The sequence below is a fragment of the Leucopleurus acutus genome (genome assembly GCF_964270905.1).
Source record: "Leucopleurus acutus genome assembly, chromosome: 16".
In the NCBI taxonomy this organism is placed as follows: domain Eukaryota; kingdom Metazoa; phylum Chordata; class Mammalia; order Artiodactyla; family Delphinidae; genus Leucopleurus; species Leucopleurus acutus.
Window position 1 is genome coordinate 45,725,206 of NC_139158.1, and position 24,105 is coordinate 45,749,310.

At 39.4% G+C, this 24,105-nt stretch overlaps 1 pseudogene across 1 annotated transcript in view; it reads right to left on the reverse strand.

Annotated features, from left to right (window-relative positions):
- The window catches only part of LOC309973445 (ADP-ribose glycohydrolase MACROD2-like), a 794,489-nt pseudogene that overhangs the window by 174,570 nt on the left and 595,814 nt on the right, over window positions 1–24,105 (reverse strand). The window contains exon 4 of the transcript XR_014327208.1: window positions 17,256–17,337. The product of XR_014327208.1 is annotated as an ADP-ribose glycohydrolase MACROD2-like (transcript). The remainder of the gene's footprint in view (window positions 1–17,255; window positions 17,338–24,105) is intronic.

Sequence of the window (24,105 nt, forward strand, 5' to 3'; positions counted from 1 at the left end):
TTATGTAAACCTACTCCTCAGCTTCCTCATCTGGAAAATAGGGTTAATAAAATTACCATTCTTCTAGAGTTGGAAATACATGTAAAATGCTTGCACAGAAGGAACAATCAATAAATACTGGCTGTTACTGTTATCATGTCATTATGATGACTACTTTTACTGCCTAACCATTTATTGGCCAACACCATGTGCCAGAACTATGCAAGGCCCTGGAGATACAAGGTGACACTCCCTTCCCTCAAAGAGCTCACAAAGAAGTGGGTGGCATAGAAAAGTAAGACAACAATCAGAAGAAGTAACAGATTCCCTGATGCAGGTGAGAAGTTCTGTTGGGAAACAGACAAGAGGCAGCTAAGTCAGAGAGGTCTATGGATGGTTTCCAGAAGAAGTGAGGCTTAAGCTGAGTCCAAAGGGTGAGCTGGAGTTAGCTAGGGGGAAGTGAAAGCTGCACTAGGTGCCCAGTAGATGTGGGTGCCCTGCCTACACCCCTTGTTCCTTCACGCTTCAGTGCTTTGCCAGTCTGGCCTCCAGCCACCAGCCCCTGGGTATCTTTGCCTGAGGGCTTTCTCTGAATTGCTGTGTCATGGAATTACCATCCCCCCCCCCCCCCCCCCCCCCCCCCCCCCCCCCCGCCCAGGGCAGCCTTTCACAAAATGACTGACAGGATTTGCATATAAGGCCTCCAGCTCCCTTACTTCTCACGTGGCATGTTCTACACTGTCTCCTAGAATCTCCCCAATCCGAAGCATAGGATAGAGTCCCAGTGGTCTAGTGGTGATGGACTTAAAACTTACCATTATTGCCTTCCTTCCCTTCCCTGCCTTGCTTCTCCACTCCCCTGCTGGTGTTTCCTGATATTTTCTCTCAAATAAATGATCTCCACTTGAATTTGTGTTTCAAGTCTGCTTCCGGGGTGGGGTATGGGTATTCAAACTAAGACAAGGGTAATCACACTCAAGCAGAGGGAAAAGCAGCTAAAAACACCTGGATATGAATAGCCAAGATGCTTTTATGGAAATAAAACTAGTTCTGAATGGCTGAAGGGAAGAGTTATAGGAGGAACTATGGTTAAAGTGATCTGTTCTAGCTATCAAAGGATCTTCCATGTTCCATGCTGAATATGATGGTTAATTTTAATTTTATGTATCAACATGACTGGACCACGGAGTGCCCAGACATTTGCCAAACACTATTCTGGGAGTGTCTGGGAGGATGTTTCTGGATGAAATTAACATTTGAATCCGCAGACTGAGTAAAGCAGATTGTTCTCCCTAATATGGATGTATCTCATCCAATCTGTTAAGGCTGACCCTCCCACAAGTAAGAGGGGACTCCTTCTGCCAGACTACCTTTGTGCTGGGACATTGAATGTTTTGTGCCTTTGAACTCAAAGTGGAACATGGGCTCTTTCTGGGTCTCAAGACTGTTGGCATTTGGACTGAAACTACACCCTTGGCCCTCCTGGTTCTTAGGCCTTCAAACTCCTACTGTAACTAGACCATCAGCTCTCCTGGGTTTCCACCTGTCAACTGCAGATCTGGGGTGTTACAAGGGTAATTCTTGATGGTCACAGTGAAAATCAGCTCCTCCATAACTGTGGGAGCCAATTCCTTATATCTCTTTCCATATACATATCATTGGTTCTGCTTCTATGAAGAATCTTGATTAGTATACCAGGTTGAAGCATTTTAAATTCATCCTGAGAACTAAGCAACTTTAAGCAGAGGAATGACATACCATCTTTCGAGCGATAACATGTTTTCATGAGAGAAATTTACTAAAAATAAATGCCTTAATATTCTGGTATTTGTGTTAAAATCAAGCAAGAGTACTTTGGCCCACAAAGTACCTAAAGTGCCATTACTTATTAATGAAATCCACTTTAGTTCAACGTTATTCTATATAATGTGCTCACCTGAGCCATATTTATGCAACACATTTCTAGCAAGAATCTTTTTCAAACAAAAGCAGGGACCAAAAGACAATGTATAAAAGAAGATGATAGCCTATGGAAATGGGGAGTCATGCCACTCAAAACTGGGAAGCAGTTAAGAGATGGATGGAGCATGGGCAGAGAGCTGCCCTTTTTAACAGTTCTTCAAACATCATACTTCTTCATTAGAGGACAAAAATAAAAGGCTCTCATCCAGGGACTTCCCTGGTGGCGCAGTGGTTAAGAATCTGCCTGCCAATGCAGGGGACATGGGTTCGAGCCCTGGTGCAGGAAGATCCCACATGTGCAGGAGCAACTAAGCCCATGCATCCCAACTACTTAGCCTGAGCTCTAGAGCCCACGAGCCACAACTACTGAGCCTGCGAGCCACAACTACTAAAGCCCACGTGCCTAGAGCCCGTGCTCCACAATAAGAGAAGCCACCACAATGAGAAGCCCATGCACCGCAACGAAGAGAAGCCCCTGTTCCCTGCAACTAGAGAAAGCCCGCGTGCAGCAACGAAGACCCAATGCAGCCAAAAATAAATTAAAAAAAAAAAAAAAAAGGTTCTCAGCCGGAGTGATACCATTTCAAAATAGAGAGCAATCTATCAGCTGTTATTGTTCTGTGTGTTCAGAAATGCCAATTCCGGCAAATCCCCTTCCCTTCCTCAGCAGAGACCACCCAGAGACTAAGGCTTCATTTCATCTTAAGGGGCCTCTTTGATGTCAGTTTCAGAATGGATACAATTTTTATTCAGTACATCATTCTCTGTCAGATTATCCTATTGAATTCTGCACAAAAATTACAAATATGACTAAAGTTCTTATTTTGGTCAAAAACAAGTTTGAAAAACAACTAGTTTCCCATGAATAACCAGTTTTCAGTAACACATAGCTTTATGCACTTCAGAAACTCCTTCATAAGGAAGCATGTAACCTACTTTAACGTCAATCTACTTCATCTTTTATGGGAGACAGAGTTACTATGAAAGATTGTTGTCTTAAAGATACCTGTCTTCAGAGAAGCAGTTCATTTCTCAGTAACAAACAGTCCCACACTTCTTTGAAAAATAAAGTATACCATGTGTTTTGCAATGGCTTGGGACGTACCTTACTCCTGTACTTGCCTAGAGTTCCCATCACTAATGCAGTCTTTGGGGGAAGTAAAAAGAATAAAAAACAAGCAAACAGACTACAAAATCCCACAGAACTTCAGCCTAAAGTGTGGTCTCTGGACCAGCAGTATGATTATCATCTGATAACTTGTTAGAAATGCAAACTCCTGGGTCCCACTAAAGGTCTATTGAATCAGAAATTCTGGGGGAGGGATCAAGCACTCTGTTTTAATCAGCCCTGCAGGTGATGCTCATGTAAGCCGATCTTAAAAAGTACTATTTGTGCGCTGGAGAGGAGAATCATTCAAAAACAGTAGCTGTCTCGTTTTATATCCAAGCTGAGATAACTTGGATGTCTAACCAATACTGATGCTGGGAAGGGATGCCCACACCACATGGTTGTTGAGAGTAAGAAACAGTTATTCTCTTTATGAGATATATGTGCTTGAAGTCACCCAGCTAGCACGTAGCTGGAGGGCATGGTTATCATGGTCCACGGCCAGGACCCTTAGATTGGCTGAGGAACATGTACCTGGATGGAGACTAGCTCTGGATTTAAAGAGGCCTGTGGGTTGCATGGAAAAAGGAATGTGTTACAAAGGAAAAAGTTACCCTCAAGGGCCATTAAGGTAGCCTCTCCACTCTCAAGGGGGGACAAAAAACTGACAGGTACTTGAAACAGATCATACAATATCCTCCTCAAAATTTCAGGGACACCTACACATATGGGCAAGTCTGTCAAGCAGGACAATTGAGATGATCTTCTTCTGGCTTTTATCTCATGTGCATCCGAGTCCTCTCTCTTAATGCTTGATTTTCATACCGCAGGCTGCTTCTGCATCCCTTATCTTTTAAATAACTCATTATCCAGGGCCTCTAGGAGCAATTTGTATTTGCAGAGAAAAGAAATATTATTAGCAAAAATAAAGTGCTCCAAGCTTTTTAGGAGTTCCATGAAGTAAGGAAGATATGGGTATCCTCATGGCTTCTTGAGAAACTTGACAAAGCAGAAATTCCAAGCAAAGAATGACTGATAAAGAGGAATTCTTCAGAGTGAGCATCCTGCCATTACATTGAAAACTAGGACCCTCTGGACCTAACAAATTGCTAACTCCATGTTATGCAACGTCATTGAGAGGGTCAGGAGAAAGTTTTTTAAAAAGCCAAAATTGTTTCTCCCACCCCCACCCCACCCCAAGCTGGTCCTTTGTCTAGAGGAACACTCAAATTTCATTACTTTATAAATAAATGAATAAATAAAAGGCATTGCTTAGAAAACTGCATGGTTCTGCTGTTCCTGGCTTGGCCAAATAGGTACATGATGGTACCAATTACTGAGATATGGGGTTCAGGAGAGGGAAGATGGGGTTGGGGGGGGAGACTTTGGATTTAGTTTTAGATGTGTTGATGGGGAGATGCTGAGGGACTCCTGGCTGGAGATGGCCCTGTGCAGTGAGGATACCAGAGAGGGCTGGCAGGAAGAGAATTGGAGGACAGAATGGTCAACAGGATAAAGGCTGCCCAGGCAAGTAAGATAAAGGTTGCAAAAGGTCATGTGGAGTCATGTGATCGAATATGCACTGGTTTCAATAACTACACTTCACCCATTGAAGAGGTTCTGATAACCTCCACAAGGACGGTGGCGGTAGCAGGGTAGAGAGAATTGCATGATTGCTGTGGACTACAGAGTGAATAGCAAGTGAAGGAGACTGACAACTTTTCAAAGACCCATGCCGAGGGCTTCCATGGTGGCGCAGTGGTTGAGAGTCTGCCTGCCAATGCAGGGGAAACGGGTTCGAGCCCTGGTCTGGGAAGATCCCACATGCTGCAGAGCGACTAGGCCCGTGAGCCATGGCTGCTGAGCCTGCGCGTCAGGAGCTTGTGCTCCGCAACAAGAGAGGCCGCGATAGTGAGAGGCCCATGCACTGCGATGAAGAGTGGCCCCCACTTGCTGCAACTAGAGAAAGCCCTCACACAGAAACGAAGACCCAGACAGCCAAAAAGCAAATAAATTAATTATTAAAAAAAAAAAAAGACCCATGCTGAGATCCCACTCCTGGGCATATATCCGGACAAAATTATAATTTGAAAAGATACATGCATCTCAATGATCACAGCAGCACTATTTACAATAGCCAAGACATGGAAACAACCTGAATGTCCATCAGCAGATGAATGGATAAAGATGTGGTACATATAGACAATGGAATACTACTCAGCCATAAAACAGAATGAAAATAATACCATTTGTAGCAACATGGATGGTTTCAGAGATTATCATACTAAGTGAAGTAAGCCAGACAGAGAAAGACAATTACCATATGATATCAGTTATATGTGGATTCTGACATATGACACAAATGAACTTATCTATGAAACAGAAACAGACTCACAGGCATAGAGAACAGACTTGTGGTTGCCAAAAGGGAGGGCTGTCGGGGAGGGATGGATTGGGAATTTGGGATTAGCAGATGCAAACTAGTATATATAGGATGGATAAACAACAAGGTCCTACTGGATAGCACAGGGAACTATATTCAACATCCTGTAATAAACTATAATGGAAAAGAATATGAAAAGGAATATATATATGTATAACTGAATCACTTTGCTGTACAGCAGAAATTAACACAACATTGTAAATCAACTACACTTCAATAAAATACATTTAGAAAAACGCTAGGGCTTCCCTGGTGGCACAGTGGTTGAGAATCTGCCTGCTAATGCAGGGGACGTGCGTTCGAGCCCTGGTCTGGGAAGATCCCACATGCCGCGGAGCAACTAGGCCCGTGAGCCACGGCCACTGAGCCTGCGCATCTGGAGCCTGTGCTCCGCAACAAGAGAGGCCGCGACAGTGAGAGGCCCGCGCACCGCAATGAAGAGTGGCCCCCGCTTGCCACAACTAGAGAAAGACCTTGCACAGAAACGAAGACCCAACACAGCCAAAAATAAAAATTAATTAAAAGAAGGCTCAACATTTAAAAAAAAACCAAAAAACCCTCTATTGTTTATCTTTATTCTTATTTCTGTGACTTATTAGGAATTATTTCATTCATACACTATTCCTTGAAAGTTATTACTTTTTCCTGCATTTGCCTCAATGTTTTCAACTACAGAACAGAAACCAGTCTACCCAGGATGTTCCAAGGGTCTTTCAAAAGCACCTTGTAGGGGGTTTTGTAAAGATGCCTACAGCATCCTCCCTTCTCCCAGCAGCGTTTTGTCTTATCTTTTTAAAAATTTATTTATTTATTTAGTTAGTTATTTATTTTTGGCTGCATTGGGTCTTTGTCATTGCGTGCGGGCTTTCTCTAGTTGTGGCGAGCAGGGGCTCCTCTTTGTGGTGGTGCACGGTCTTCTCATTGTGGTGGCTTCTCTTGTTGCAGAGCATGGGCTCTGGGCACATGGGCTTCCGTAGTTGTGGCTCTCAGGCTCTAGAGCGCAGGCTCAGTAGTTGTGGTGCACAAACTTAGTGGCTCTGCGGCATGTGGGATCCTCCCGGACCAGGGATCGAACCCATGTCCCCTGCATTGGCAGGTAGATTCTTAATCACTGGAGCCACCAGGGAAGTTCCTTGTCTTATCTTTTATCAGAACTTCCTAATGAGATCAAACTCCGCTTAGTCAAGGCTTGTGTTCCCAGGTCTTTATTTGTCCTGCTGTTTATCAGCGTTTGCTACACACACTGCACATTCCCCCGGTTTGAAGAGACAGATTGCTTTCTGTCTATGCCTGCTGCTTGTTCCTGCATTCAGACTGCTTGGTTACAGCAACACTTCACTGGATTTTCATTGAAGGCAAAATGTGTTTGTAGCTTTTGAGGCCCATCAAGCGGAAATAGTTAGCACCCATTTCCTAAGAAGGCAATCAACTCATTTATGTCACATTACAGGAAGCATGTCTTGTATAATTCTAACCATCGATGCAATCCAGACATTAAAAGTGTACAAATGAGGACAAAAGTGCCAAGTGCCCGTACATATTCATAATTAAAGAAAATTTTGAATTCTTTCATTCTGTAGATTTTGCTATACACTGAGTATGCCATTTTAAAAAAAAATGTAAAATTCAGACTGGGTCAACAGCTTGGCTTGTGTTTTTTTTCCTTTATTCGAAGACAACTGATAGATTAGTTTACTGGTGCTGCTATAAAAAATTTCTACAACACTTAGTGCCTTAAAACAACACAAATTTCTTATGTTACAGTTCTGTGGGTCAGAAGTCTGACGTGGGTCTAACTGGGCTGAATCGAGACATCAGCAGGGCTGCATTCCTTTCTGGAGGCTCTGGGGGAGAATCTGTTTCTTCAGCTTTCTAGCTGCTAGAGGCCACCCACATTCCTTTTAGCCGTGGCCCCCTTTTCCACAGTCAAAGCCAGCAACACTGCCTCTCTCTGAACATCCTTCCAGTCATGTCTCCCTCTGGCTCTCTGCTTTCTGCTTCCCTCTCCCAGTTTTTATGGATGCTTTGTGATTATACTGGCTCACTCAGATAATCCAGGATAACATCCCTATTTTAATATCAGCTAATCAGCGCTTTAATTCCATCTGCAATCTTATTTCCCCCTTTGCAATGTAACCTAACATATTCACAAATTCTGGGGATGAAGGCATCTTTGCGGGGTGGGGCGTGGTTAAGGCATCTTTCCTCCTACCACATCCAGTAAATCAGGAAGCAGATTGCTTTGCAAAAAAAAATATCTGAGGAGTAGAACTAAGAACATTTCCATTTAGAAATAATAATGTCCTATGGGATCAAGTACATAGGATTAAAATCAAGGTCTTTTGTGAGTTTTTAGTTTTCAACTTCATTCTCTTGTATAAAAAGGTTTCTTCTTTGCTTTCTTTTTTTTTTCAACCTTCATTCTTTCTTCCTTTCATCTCCCCCTCTTCCCTTCTTTCTATTCGCCCCCCTTTTATTTTACATTTTCTTTCATCTTTCTTTGGTCGTTACTTCTACCTTTCCTCATGGTTTTGGTTATAAAAGAATAATATCTAACATCACGAAGACAAATGACAATCTGGGGAACTATTTGCAACATACATTTGAAAAGATTAATAGTTTTGATATACAAATAGTTCTTACAAATCAATAAGATAAATATGAAATAGTCAATATAAATGTGCAAAAGATATGATTAGCAATTTCACGTAAGACATTTAGAGAGATAACAAACAACTGAATAAAGGGGATTAGCTATACTAGTAATAAAAGAAATGCACTTTGTTACCCACTAATTAGCTTATTTCATGTATAAAAGCAATAACATGAGAATATACACCATTGGGAAGACTGGCGGAAAAGTAAACTCTTACACACTGTTCATGAGAATGTAAACTCAGTACAATGGACTGTTTGTGTTCTCCCCAAATTCATATGTTGAAATCCCAACCCCCAGTGAGATGGCATTAGGAGATAAGACTTTGGGAAGTAATTAGGGAGATAATCCCATTCATGAGGGTGGAGCTCTCATGAATGGGATTAGTGCCCTTATAACAGGGACCTCAAAGAGCTGTCTTTCCACCATGTGAGGATACAATGAGAAAACGGCCACCTGCAACTCAGAGGTGGATCCTCACCAGAACCCGACCATGCTTGCACCATGATCTCACAATTCCAGACTCCAGAACTGTGAGAGATAAACTTATGTTGTTTATGAGCCTCCTGCTTATGGTTTTCTGTTATATTAGCCTGAAAGGACTAAGATACCCAGGTTGTTCAACAAGAAGTGTCATTGTTCATATTTTCGACCCTGGGAATGATGTCCCCTGAGTACATGAAACTCACCCATAGGGCCGCAACACAATGGCTGATCTGACAGAAGCATCTTGATTTTGTATGCATTTTGAAAAAATAATGCCCCTTCTAGAAAAGTATTCTAAAAAAATTGTTGATGTGTGCCAATGTTTACCTATAAAGATGTTTTTCTCTAAGTGTTATTCATCAACAGGTAGAGAATAATTTGCATTGATAATTTCACAGTTCAACAGTATGATTTGGGGTAAACATTGGGTTCCTTAAGATTATGTTATGGAAGAATATATAATGACATGAAAAAATGTTCACAATTTGTGGTATGTGACACACTGCAAGTTATAAGACTGCATTTCTGGTTGTTTTCCTTTTTCATTTTAAAAGATCTGAAGGATAAACAACAAAATCTGATTCACCTCTGAACTGTGGGATAAAAGGTGGTTTGTAATTCTTTCTTTTGGATTCTCTATTTTTTACTACAAATCTGTACTACTATTGTAATAAAAAGTTATATATATATATTTTAAGAAGTTATATATATATATATATTTTTAAAAGATGGTCAACAATCATTGAAATACCTCCTTTTAAAATTATAATAAGAAATAAACACACATATTTTAAAATGTATGATCCTTGGTCTAGACACCTCTCTGAATATTCATTTACATTGTTATTCATTCTATTTGGAAATATCCTATTATTGTGTGTGCACAGGACAAAACTGAAGCATGGACAAATTAAACAACAGGCACAAAGTCACACGGTTCTAAGGTGGTTGTCACAGGAAGAGAAACTGTTTCCTGTGATAACAAACCCAGTGGTTTTTCCCCGATAAACAGATGGTTTTGACTATGTACCAAGCTCTTCACTAGTCATTAGTTAGGTTTTTCAGATCTTCACCACCCCTGTCACCAGTGCCTTCAATTTTGGCCTTCTGACCATTGTGCTGAAACAGCAAGAGTGAAGAAAACCTTAGCAGATCATGGCATCCTGTGCTTCATTAATGTTCTTGGAAAACTGATGACTGGGGAGCAGGTAAGAAGAGGAAGGAAATGTGGATATTCCCTGTGGCTGGAGGCACAGTTGCTTGTCAGAAACTCCAGCACTATTACAACAAATTGATAATGTATGACTTTTTTTTAGCAGAAAGTCGAGCTTCAAACAATTGTCCACATTTTTGGGATTGCTGTGGGAAGAAACGTTGCATAGTAGAAAGGATTTGAGGTCAGAAATACCCAGTTATGTGACTTTGGGCAACTGACTGAGCTTTCTTCAGCCTCTGTTCACTACCATCCCAAGAAAAGCAGGTGATGAACCTATGCCATTCGGTTATTATTGGAAGGCCAGTCTCTTGGTGAGGAATGAATTAATCCTTCTTAAATACAGGATCTATCATGTTACTCTCCCATTAAAAGGCTTACTCTCATGCCCAGCTGCTTATTACATGGTGATGAGTGTCAACATTTCTGAGTCAAGGATTCACACATCGAATATAACCATCTTACTTATTTCCCAGATTCTCCCATCTGAACTGCCCTTCTTCCTCTGTGTCACTTAGACAACATTTGGCATCACTTCTCTGCTCCTGCTCATCCTTTAAAGCCCAATGCAGTGCCACATTCATCATGAAACTTAGCTTAACCACCCTGGTCCTCATGTGTATTTGCCTCAGAAATCCTGGTATTATGACTATTTCAGTGCTGTACTTGATTATTTGCTGATGTTGTCTTCCAGCTGTTCTGTACAATACTTGCCACTTCGGGCATCTTATAAGAACTGTATTTTAAATGCAGCCATGATCAAAGCCTTGGGCAAACAGGAAGCATGTAATACTGATGGTGGATGAGAAGAACTTATAAAATGAGTGAGAAGGGGGATGAAGAAGGGGTAGAGTGAATAGAGTCATCCCTCAGTATCTGAAGGAGATTGGTTCCAGGTATCTTATGCAGACACCAAAACCCAGGGATGCTCAAGTCCTTTGTACAAAATGATGTATTATTTGCATATAACCTATGCTTGTCCTCCCATATACTTTAAATCATTCCTAGATTACTGATAATAACTAATACAATGAAAATGCTATGTAAATGCTTAGTACACAGTGAATTCAAATTTTGCTTTTAGGGACTTTCTAAAAAAAGTTTTTTTTAAAAATATTTTCAATCCATGGTTGGTTGACTCTACATATATGGAACCTGTGAATATGAAAGGCTGACTGTACCTTTCTCTTTTTAGCTTTGGAAGAACAGATTCAGGTAAAAATTTTAAAAAGTTGTGTCTGTTTGTCAGAGGATATAATTTTAGAAAAATATTCTTGGAGAAATAGTCTTTCCTTATGATTAAAGGTGATAAATATATGAAAAGAAGTGCTGTCCCCTCATCTAGATCTGGTAACAATACTTATGATATCTGGAAAAAAAAAAAAGACGTTTTACTTGAGGCTTCGGTTAAATAGCATTTCAGCTTAAGGTCATGGTAGCTTTTTACTTACTTTAATAAACATCCAGCACATATTTTGAAATTTTTCAGATTATGGAAGTACAATAGAATATCAGAAATGGTATGTGTTCTCTCCAAATTTACCTTTTCATTGGTGAGACAAGACAGAGGTTAAAAAAGAAATCGTAATATAAAAATCCAGTGGAGTTACCTTGCAAGAGTGTATACAATTTAGACAGAAATAAATGATAGAAACACATGGCCAGGAAAATTAATGAAAGATGTATTTGTGTCAATACAAGTTAATTCATATTTGGAAGACTTTAAGGAGGCCAAAATAACTGGAATCTGATTGAGAAGATTCTTGATTTGTTTTGTTTAGAAAAGGATAGGCATGTGTTAAAAGATATGACAATTCTCATCAAAGGATATGACAATTCTCATCGAAGTCTATATTTGGGATTTTCTTTATGGTATTTTATGTCTAAGTAGGAAAAAAGCATGAAACAAAATATGTCTGCATACTCAAAATAAATTAATAACATAGCCGTCAATATTTGAATAAAGCCTATGCAGTTTAGCCAGCCATTGTGATCTGTTTAAATATTTAAGAGGTTGCCAAGGCAGAGCTCTCAAACTTGACTTATGCTTTGACTTTTTCATTCAAATGATTTTGTGTTATGTCCAACAAAGAATATCCATATTTAAGGCCAAAAATCGTCTCCAATAAAGTTTATAATTTATAAACTTATTTATTATTCCTATATATATTAATTTTATCTACTATTAATTTAACACTTATCATACATGTATTTGTATATGTATGTACCATTTCTCAAGCTCATTTTTAAGGTACTGGATATTTTTGCAACTTTATAAAGTTTATCATTTTATACTGTACTTGAGAAATGCCCCCCAAATATTAGTGGGTCAAATGGCTCACTATTTTGCTGTCTATCAAGAAAACAGGGGAAAATTCAGCCTCTTTTCTATTAGATTTTCTCAAATAGTTTTTGAGTCACAGTTATAAAAACAAATGAAATTATCTGTCTAAAGCAAATCTTCCTCTTAGAGACAAGTGGTAGGTTTAGGAGGAACACATCTCCACCCTGGAAGCATTTTCCTATTTTATCAGTTTTCTCAGCTAGCTACTATTTGAAAGATATATTTTAATTATATTTAACTCTGCATAAGTCAAAATGAGTATTGTGCATAAACTATATAAATTTCCTAACTGGAAAAACAACTGGGCAAATCTAATTGCTTTCAGGGTCAAAAATAAACAGAATATGGGTAAATTTTTTAGTCATAGCTGTTTTCATTGTGAATGAATCAGTTGAGCTTGGATACTGGTACAGAATGGAAGATTTCTAATATCAAATATATTTGTCAGTTCACAAGGTAATTTCATCAACAAATGGTCACTAACTCAATGGTCAGTGATAAAGGTGAAAACTTTTAGCCAGAGACGTAATAAGCCTTGCTTGAGGTATGTAGAGAGAAAAATTGGTGAATTTGTTCTTCCTTGTTCTGTATATTAGCCTTCACCTCCACACTTATTCATTAGGTGTATAAAACCTACATAACACTTAATCACAGTTTCTGAGACTATTACATTGGATTTCCTGGTGTAGATGACTGATACCAGGAGTGAGCTGGGGCTGGGAGAACCAGGCAGTGGGGCGGGGGTAACATAGAAATCTGTGATCCAGAGTAAATGGGGAGAGGAAAGTCTAGACTAAGAGAGGGTCATGAATCTAGGAAGTCAGAGGTTGGGCTGAGGGCACAGGTTCCACATCCAGCTAGACAGATAAGTTTGGGTAAGACATTAGCAGGCAGAAATAAACCCAATCCAAAGGCAAAGTCTGCCTTGGTGGCCTGAATGGTAAGAGACAGACGGTTACAGTAGCACAGTTTCTCCACTTCTGCACTATTAACATCTGTGGTTGGAGAATTCTTTGCTGGGTGAGGCTGTCTTGTGCATCATAGGATGTTTAGCCCCATCCCTGGCATCTACCCACTAGTTGCCAGTAGCTCCTCCCTTCCTCCAGTTGTGAGAAACAAAAATGTCTGAAAATGTTCTCTGAAGAGCAAAATCACCACTAGTTGGGAACCCCTACAGTAAACAAATGTGACTTTCCCTCAAGTCAGGGAGGATGTGGGTTTGACCATGACATCCTTCAAGTTTCCAGCACCAGGATTCTTTGATATAATCTCAAAGCTGTGAATCTGACATTGTTATTACAAGGAAAATTAACATTCCTAAATTCTGTTAGGACTTAAGACTCCAATAAAAAAAAAGACTTCCATATTCAAGATCAGAAATTGTGTTTGTATGTTTTGTTTTCTACATTCATTGAAAACTACACATGATAAATCCTACACACTGAAAAATGCAAACCTTTTATGTAAAGAACAAAGAGATTTCTGACTTGAATCATATAAACATTGTTTGCTGTAGTCTATGAAATGACATACTGTAAATACAAATGATTTGCAACCAAAGTGTATGGTAATTCCATAAAGCTGCCACACCAGACTTGCAAATAATACCCCCGGAAGTAAAAAGTCCTATGTGTTCCACCCACAGAAAGATATAAAACAGCTGAAAAAAAGCATTGCTGGTTTCTTTCCTCTGAGGTTCCTATTGCATTTCCATCATGGGCCCTATTGCAGGCTAAGTGTGCCCCCCAAAATTCATCTATTGAAGTCCTAACCCTCTGTCCCTCAGAATGTGACTATTTGGAGATAGGGTTTTAAAGAGGTAATGAAGTTAAAATGAGTTCACTGGGGTGAACCCTGATTCAGTATGACTGGTGTCCTTGGAAGAAGAGGAGATTAAGACAAAGAGACACACAGAGGGAAGACCACATGAAGACACAGGGCAAAGATGACCATCTAGAAGCCAAGGAGAAAGGCCTCAGAAGAAACCAACCCAGCTGACACCTTGATTCTGAACTTCTGGTCTCCAGAATTGTGAGAAAATAAATTTCATCCAATCTGTGGTACTTTGTTCTGGCAGCCCTGGTAAACTAATACAGGCATTTCCCACATTTCCCATCTTCTCCCATGGTCCTTTTTGCTTCCTGGTGCCACTTGTCTACAGATAATAGCACTGCACTACCTGGATGATTTGGATGGAACCTGATTTTGAAATCTATGATAAAGTACCAATTTGACTCATATTAGAAAATGTTTCATGAGGAAATATTCAGATATTAGAGGAAAGAGAAGCATGGCAGATTAGAAAAGTGATAGGCATCAGATGAAATCAGGGAGACTTTCTCAACACTCCAAATGCATCCCAGCCTTCTCTGAAGATGCTCTTATCACCTGTGCAATGACAGATACCATCCTCAAGTTTAAAATACAGCTGTTATTTCCTAGCTGTATGTCTCACTTTTCTGAAGTGCGCATCATTTTCCATATCTAAAAAGGAGGGTTGATATGGTGCCACTTTGTTAGAGTTATCATGAAGATTAACTGATTTAGCCCATATATCTGATGGCTGACAGAAAGCAATCCATAAGTGTTAGCTATTATTCCTAACAGTAATATTAGGTAGTAGCCATGCATGTGTTATATCTTTATTATGATCATTTCTAGACTAACTTTTATTGTTTCTCATTCATTTTGTCTTAGAGTCTCAATTATGAAATTTAAAGACATGGGATTAAAGTACCCCCAAACACAGAGATTTGGTTTAATATAAAAATGACTTTTTTCCCTAAACTATGATCATTATTGTATTCGGAATGGTTAAGAAGACTAGTTAGAGAAACTCTGAAGTCACTCCAGGGGGAATATATGGCAAGTCAGAAAAATTATATTCTAATCAAAGATGGTATGGTTATGAATTAACCATAAATTCAAATTATGAACAGATAATGTATATCATCTATATTAGCAGTCACATATTCCATTAGAAGTCACTTTTACTTCACAGTGCATATTTAGAATTTACAAATGGCTGATGCCTCAGCATTGCAGAAATACTCAACAATATTGGAGGATTTTGACACTCAGTTTAAAAATGTACCTACTATTATAAATATGCAATGGAAATAATTTCATGAGCATGGCATGATTCAAAGCACTGACGTGACACTGGGGATGATTTTATTATTATTTCACTCGCTTGAGTGCTAAGATGCATTTTGGATTTATTTAAAGTAGCAATTCTCAAACAATAATTTATTTGCATAGTTATTAATACATTCTAGACCACTAAAACTGTCCAGTTTTTAAAAACTTATAATATGATCTTTGTGCATCACTGGAAACACCTGCTGATGGATGGATTTGCTTTAATAGCAATGGATCATACTTATACAATTATTTTTATCATATGTTAGCGTGAAAACAAGTTTTCATTTTAGGAGGCATAAAAATGAATATGATGTCATTATTTCCAAACATATCAGGGAATCCAAAATTTATAAAGTCTTATAAATCATGCTGTGATGCTGACAAGACATTTGCAACTGCACATCATAGCAAGTTGCATTTTTTACATGAATGGACACTTTCTTTTAAGAATACTTAAAAATGCAGAAATGTAGGCACAGTCTGCTCACTGTGATTATGTAGGAAATAAAGAAAGACGATGGAAGAAGGAGACTGAAACAGAAAGAAGCCATGAGATTATGGGGAGAAGAATTTATTAAATTCAAGTCATGTCAACAATTACTTATTAACCAGCTATTATGTGCTTTACACTCTGTAAAACACCGAGTTGCTTAAAAAATGAATAAAAGGGAAACAAGGAGGAAAGGAGGAAAGAAGAGAAAAAAGACCACAACCCTGGTCTTCTTCATCATATGGGAGTCTTCTGGATTTATGTTACGTTCCATTTGGGGGAGACTGTAAAATCCCAAATGGAATACACTTAGCAGAGTCACCTTTCAATTACAAAATCAGGGAGGACTTCAGATCACCCAGGAGAACTTAGCCCATTTTGATTATTTGCACAGCGTTGAACATCTCCAGCAGTTTTCTGTAGTCCCGTAGCTCTATGTCCTACCCTGATCTGCAGGTGGGTGGGGCATCCTCTCTATGGGGTGGGGGGCTCCGATAGGCTGCTGAAGAAGGTGACTGGGCACCGGCACCCATCATCCACTCCTTTTTACCTGCCAGAGTCACTGGTTACATGAAAGACCACTTCAGATGGACATGAAATCCTCAAAAAAAAAAAAAAAAATCTCTCTGAAAGGCAGGCACCAACAATGCCAATGGTAGCTTGAAATTCCCTGGAAGCCATTCTTCATCACGGCTGAGGAAAGTGCTTAGGACACCAGGACTTAAACAGCACCATAAAAATAACAAGGTATTAAATAAGCTTCAGCCTTCACAGGCTGGAAGAGGAGCAGTGGGGAGCAATATTCAAATAAACCAGGTTCAGCTGATCGCACGTTCAGTTGCGGTAAATCAATTCACTCAAGGTTCTGTAAAAACCCGGAGGTTTCTCCTACTTTCTAAAAAGAAGTGTGAAATAAGATGAAAGACTTATAAGATGAAAAAAGGTTTTCAGATTGCCCTAGAAAGGACTTTCTCTTCATTGCAATTTGGGTGGAGAAAACTGGGGAGAAGAGGGATGGAACGCAAGAACAGCTTGAATCGTGACTACAAATATAAATGGACTCCTTACAATTTCCAACACGTTTAACACGGTGGGTACAGGCACAGGCCTGGACAACTTACAAGTGTGGGGAAGAAATCACAGGTCATGTAATTTAGCAAACACCGTTTGGTTCAGCCCCTCACTCAAGAGATAAACTGACTTCCCCAAGACAACACAATGACCTGGTAAGAGGAAGAAGTCCAGGGCCTAGATTTCCCATCACCTCCTTTAGATCTTAAAACCTAAGATACAAGTTGCCAGGTGTGACTGGTGGATGGAAATCATACTTGTGGCAACCTTTAAAAGGCAAAATAAAGCAGTAGAATTATTAAGTGATGCCCTGACTTTTTCAACGTCCAATTTCAAAGGAAACAAATTGCTTTACTCACCTGCAGGGAAAAACTCGCTCATTTTCTTTTTGTAGATTTTGAAGTCGACTTCTAGGAAGACACAGAAGATGATCCGATCCACCTAGAGGCAAACAATAGACACTTAAAGTGAAAGGAAATACGGCAAATGCCTTCCCAGAACATGGTGGTCTTGGAACAAAAAACAGAAAACTTCCCAAAGATTTTCGGTGCTACACTGCTAACTACATGACAGCACTGAGTGGAGTTCGTGTGTGTGCGTGTGTGTGTGTGAGAGAGAGAGAGAGTGAGTGTGTTTGTGAATGCACTCTTTATGTAAATAAACCCATGGGCAATTTGGTGGAAAGATGTTATATAAATCAAATAAGAAATAATAAATGACAATAAGCTACTTTGCAGCAAGCTATAAAAAAGATCTGAGATTCCACCAGGATACCTAGACTTTATGTTCTATTAAACAGCCACACGAGAGGTGTACAGCAGAATGACAATAAAGCATGTCAGTAAACGGAGAGCTCTTTGTCCTACCCTTGTTAGACAAATATATTTATCAAACCTGTTAGTATTTGAACATGGCCTAAAAAGCTTCATGCAGTGTAATTTGCATGCAGTCACTTGCTTTTAGCTTTACATACTTGGAAATGCAACAGAAATAAAATATAATTAGTTGACAGTACATGAGGTCAATGTAACTTTAACCTGGTAGGTTATTAGTGAGTAAGGAAGTGTCACTTCAAAAGTAAAATGTGTACACAGTCCCTTTTCTCTGTTTCAAGAGCTTCTGCATGTAAGGAGTTTCTCTGAGACATTCCGAGAGTAATACAGTAAACAGAAGAGAGATGGGATACACATAATAGCTCACGGATATCTGATATTAAATCGGTGACTCAATTTTGTGTCTTGAAAACAAACACCCCTTTAGTTCCTTTATTTTAACAATGTACAAAAAGTTAAAAGTTACCCCATCCATCAAACTGCAACTGGCCATTGACTAGAACATCAGTAGGAAACGGAAGTGGGGTATGCTGGTGGCAGGACAGGAAAAAACCCAAATGGATGTCATCCACCCAACCCCTCAGCTCTCCCAGCCTGTAGGGGACAGAGTCATGTGAGCCAAGTCCCAAAGTTCCCAGTAAGAGAGAAGATCTGCAGGAGTGGGACGGGAGAGGATTAGGACACAGGAATCCCAGCTTCCCTGATGGAAGCTCGGAGATGCGGCTTCCTGATCCCTGCACAAGTCTAGACCCCCAGCCGGTAGACCACCTCCTGGGCAGTCACTGGACTTCACCAAAAAACATGTAGCGCTACCCCAGTCTCTGTCCCATAGGGTGGAGAGAGCACCTGACCTTCAGAAATGGAAGGACTGGGGTACAAAGAACCCTATTTTCCTTTCCCTGTATTCATTTGAATTTCTGGTGTCCAGCCTTGTCTGCCTGGCAGTAAAGTTTGCTACAAATGTAAAAACTGTCACCATCAACTTACTCTCAGGTGATCTATAAATTTAGTGGAATAAATGATTATCTGTGCAATGCTGAACACTCGTCTCCACTATCCTTATGGTGTATTTATGCCCTGTGGCTAAAGATAAGAATCATAATGTCGAGCAATAGAATCAAGTTACAAAAGAACATACTTGCTTTGATACCATTATATGAATTTTTAAGCACAAAGATACAAGAGTGTAGGGATTTGTTCATAAGCACTAATGACCATAAACATACATAGGAATGTGACACATGAACTTCAAGATGATGATGATTTCTGATAAGGGAGGGAAGGTTAAATGATGGACAGGTAAGACTTTAAATGAATAGTTAATATTTTATTTATTTAGAAAGAAAATAAATTTAGAAAAAATATGGCAAATGGGTAACAACTATCAACTATGGGGGTAGGTACATGGATATCATATTATGTTCTACACTTTCTGTATATATGAAATACATCATAATTAAAAGTCCTAACATTAAAAATAAGACTCTGTTACTACTCAGCCATAAAAAAAGAATGAAATAACGCAACTTGCAGCAACATGGATGGACACAGAATTATCATACTAAGTGAAGTAAGTCAGAAAGAGAAGAATAGCATATGACATCACTATTATGTGGGATCTAAAATATGACACAGATGAACTTACCTACGAAACAGAAACTGATTCACAGACAGAGAGAAGAGACTTGTGGTTGCCAAGGGGGAGGTGGGTGGGGGAGGGATGGATTGGGAGTTTGGGATTAGCAAATGCAAACTAGTATATAAAGAATGGATAAACAACAAGGTCCTACTGTATAGCACAGGGAACTATATTCAATATCCTGTGATAAATCCTAATGGAAAAGACTATGATAAAGAATGTATATTTTTGAATAACTGAATCACTTTGCTGTACAGCAGAAATTAAGACATTGTAAATCAACTACACTTCAATAAAATAAGTTAAAAAAATAATAAGATTCTGGGTTAGACATACTCTACTCTCCAGCTGCATTGAACTACTGATAATTTCCAAACACTATAATTATTCTCACTTCTGTGCCTGTGATGGTTGACTTTTTCTCCAGGCTTCAAATGATCATATTATTTATAAAGCCCCTAATTAAGATCAAATTCAAAACAAGAAAATTCGGTTCAAACCAGATCTAAGAAGAACAAGCTGAACAGTCTCACTTGTACTCATTTCTCCCCACTTTTACGGTCACTTAATATAAATTATGAGATTTATTTTTTAACATCTTCATTGGAGTATAATTGCTTTATAATGTTGTGTTAGTTTCTGCTGTATAACAAAGTGAATCAGCTATATGTACATACATATCCCCATTTCCCCTCCCTCTTGTGTCTCCCTCCCACCCTCCCTATCCCACCCTCTAGATGGTCACAAAGCATTGAGCTGATCTCCCTGTGCTATGCGGCTGCTTCCCACTAGCTATCTAGTTTACATTTGGTAGTGTATATATGTCAATGCCACTCTCACTTCATTCCAGCTCCCCGTGTCCTCAAGTCAATTCTCTACATCTGTGTCTTTATTCCTGTCCTGCCCCTAGGTTCTTCAAAACCTTTTTTTTTTTTTTAAGATTTCATACGTATGGGTTAGCATACAGTATTTGTTTTTCTCTTTCTAACTTACTTCACTCTGTATGACAGACTCTAGGTCCATCCACCTCACTACAAATAACTCAGTTTTGTTTCTTTTTATGGCGGAGTAATATTCCATTGTATATATGTACCACATCTTCTTTATACATTCACCTGTCAACGGACACTTAGTTTGCTTCCATGTCCTGGCTATTGTAAATAGTGCTTCAATGAACATTGTGGTACATGACTCTTTCAGAATTATGGTTTTCTCAGGGTATATGCCCAGTAGTGGGAGTGCTGGGTCATATGGGAGTTCTATTTTTAGTTTTTAAGGAACCTCCATACTGTTCTCCATAGTGGCTGTATCAATTTACATTCCCACCAACTATGCAAGAGGGTTCCCTTTTCTCCACACCCTTTCCAGCATTTATTGTTTCTAGATTTTTTGATGATGGCCATTCTGACTGGTGTGAGGTAATACTTCATTGTAGTTTTGATTTGCATTTCTCTAATGAGTAGTGATGTTGAGCATCCTTTCATGTGTTTGTTGGCAGTCTGTATATCTTCTTTGGAGAAATGTCTATTTAGGTCTTCTGCCCATTTTTGGATTGGGTTGTTTGTCTTTTTGATACTGAGCTGCATGAGCTGCTTGTAAATTTTGGAGATTAATCCTTTGTCCATTGCTTCGTTTGCAAATATTTTTTTCCATTCTGAGAGCTGTCTTTTCGTCTTGTTTATGGTTTCCTTTGCTGTGCAAAAGTTTTAAGTTTCATTAGGTCCCATTTGTTTATTTTTGTTTTTATTTCCATTTCTCTAGGAGGTGGGTCAAAAAGGATCTTGCTGTGATTTATGTCATAAAGTGTTCTGCCTACATTTTCCTCTCAGAGTTTTATAGTGTCCGGCTTTACATTTAGGTCTTTAATCCATTTTGAGCTTATTTTTGTGTATGGTGTTAGGGAGTGTTCTAATTTCATTCTTCTATATGTAGCTGTCCATGTTTCCCAGCACCACTTATTGAAGAGGCTGTCTTTTCTCCATTGTATATTCTTGCCTCCTTTATCAAAGATAAGGTGACCGTATGTGCATGGGTTTATCTCTGGGCTTTCTATCCTGTTCCATTGATCTATATTTCTGTTTTTGTGCCAGTATCATACTGTCTTGATTACTGTAGCTTTGTAATATAGTCTGAAGTCAGGGAGCCTGATTCCTCCAGCTCTGTTTTGCTTTCTCAAGATTGCGTTGGCTATTTGGGGTCTTTTGTGTTTCTATACAATTGTGAAATTTTTTGTTCTAGTTCTGTGAAAAATGCCAGTGGTAGCTTGATAGGGATTGCATTGAATGTGTAGATTGCTTTGGGTAGTAGAGTCATTTGCACAATGTTGATTCTTCCAATCCAAGAACATAGTATATCTCTCCATCTGTTAGTATCATCTTTAATTACTTTCATCAGTGTCATAGTTTACTGCATACAGGTCTTTTGTTTCCTTAGGTAGGTTTATTCCTAGGTATTTTACTCTTTTTGTTGCAATGGTAAATGGGAGTGTTTCATTAATTTCTCATTCAGATTTTTCATCATTCGTGTATAGGAATGCAAGAGATTTCTGTGCATTAATTTTGTATCCTCCTACTCTACCAAATTTAATGATTAGCTCTAGTAGTTTTATGGTAGCATCTTTAGGATTCTCTATATATAGTAGCATGTCATCTGCAAGCAGTGACAGTTTTACTTCTCTTCTGATTTGGATTCCTTTTACTTCTTTTTCTTCTCTGATTGCTGAGGCTAAAACTTCCAAAACTATGTTGAATAATAGTGGTGAGAGTGGGAAACCATGTCTTGTTCCTGATCTTAGTGGAAATGGTTTTAGTTTTACACCATTGAGAACGATGTTGGCTGTGGGTTTGTCATATATGGCCTTTATTAGGTTGAGGTAAGTTCCCTCCATGTCTACTTTCTGGATAGTTTTTTATCATAAATCGGTGTTGAATTTTGTCAAAAGCTTTCTCTGCATCTATTGAGATGATCATATGGTTTTTAATCCTTCAATTTCTTAATATGGTGTATCACGTTGATTGGTTTGCATATATTGAAGAATCCTTGCATTCCTGGGATAAACCCCACTTGATCTTGGTGTTTGATCCTTTTAATGTGCTGTTGGATTCTGTTTGCTAGTATTTTGTTGAGGATTTTTGCATCTATGTTCATCAGTGATATTGGCCTGTAGTTTTCTTTCTTTGTGACATCTTTGTCTGATATTTTCTCAGTCCCTTTCTTTTTCTCTTTTTCTTCTGAACCCCTATAATTCGAATGCTGGTGCATTTAATGTTGTCCCAGATGTCTCTGAGACTGTCCTCAATTTTTTTCATTCTTTATTTTGGTCTGCGGTAGTTATTTCCACTATTTTATTTTCCAGGTCACTTAATCCGTTCTTCTGCCTCAGTTATTCTATTGATTCCTTCTAGAGAATTTTTAATTTCATTTATTGTGTTGTTCATCATTGTTTGTTTGCTCTTTAGTTCTTCTGGGTCCTTGTTAAACATTTCTTGTATTTTCTCCATTCTATTTGCAAGATTTTGAATCACCTTTACTATCATTACTCTGAATTCATTTTCAGGTAGACTGCCTATTTCCTCTTCATTTGTTTGGTCTGGTGGGTTTTTACCTTGCTCCTTCATTTGCTGTGTATTTCTCTGTCTTCTCATTTTGCTTAACTTACTGTGTTTGGGGTCTCCTTTTCACTGTCTGAAGGCTCATAGTTCCTGTTGTTTTTGGTGTCTGCTCCCAGTGGGTAAGGTTGGTTCAGTGGGTTGTGTAGGTTTCCTGGTGGAGGGGACGGTACCTGTGTTATGGTGGATGAGGCTGGATCTTGTGTTTCTGCTGGGCAGGACTGAGTCTGATGGTGTGTTTTGGGGTGTCTGTGAACTTACTATGATTTTAGGCAGCCTCTCTGCTAATGGATGGGGTTGTGTTCCTGTCTTGCTAGTTGTTTGGCATGGTGTGTCCAGCACTGGAGCTTGCTGGTCGTTGAGGGGAGCTGGGTCTTAGCATTGAGATGGAGATCTCTGGGAGAGCTCTCACCGACTGATATTATGTGGGGCCGGGAGGTCTCTGGTGGTCCAATGTTCTGGACTCGGCTCTCCCACCTCAGAGGCTCAGGCCTGACACCTGGCTGGAGTACCAAGACCCTGTCAGCTACATGGCTCAGAAGAAAAGGGATTAAAAAAAGAAATAAAATAAAATAATAAATAAAATAAAATAGTTATTAAAATAAAAATTAAATATATTATTAACATAAAAATTTTTTTTAAAAAGAGAGCAACCAAACCAATAAACAATTCCACCAACGATAACAAGTGCTAAAAACTATACTAAGATAAACATAAAAATCAGAAACCAGTCTGTCACATATGGCAAACCCCAAGTCTACAGTTGCTCCCAAAGTCTGCCGCCTCAATTTTGGAATGATTTGCTGGCTTTTCAGGTATTCCACAGATGCAGGTACATCAAGGTGATTGTGGAGATTTAATCCGCTGCTCCTGAGGCTGCTTGGGAGAGATTGCCCTTTCTCTTCTTTGTCCACACAGCTCCTGGGGTTCAGCTTTGGATTTGGCCCCGTCTCTGCATCTAGGTCGCCCTCTGGTGTCTGTTCTTAGCCCAGACAGGACAGGGTTAAAGTAGCAGCTGATTCCGGGGCTCTGGCTCACTCAGGCCGGGGTGGGGCGGGGGTGGGGTATGGATGCGGAGCGAGCCTGCGGCGGCAGAGGCCGGCGTGACGTTGCACCAGCCTGAGGCGCG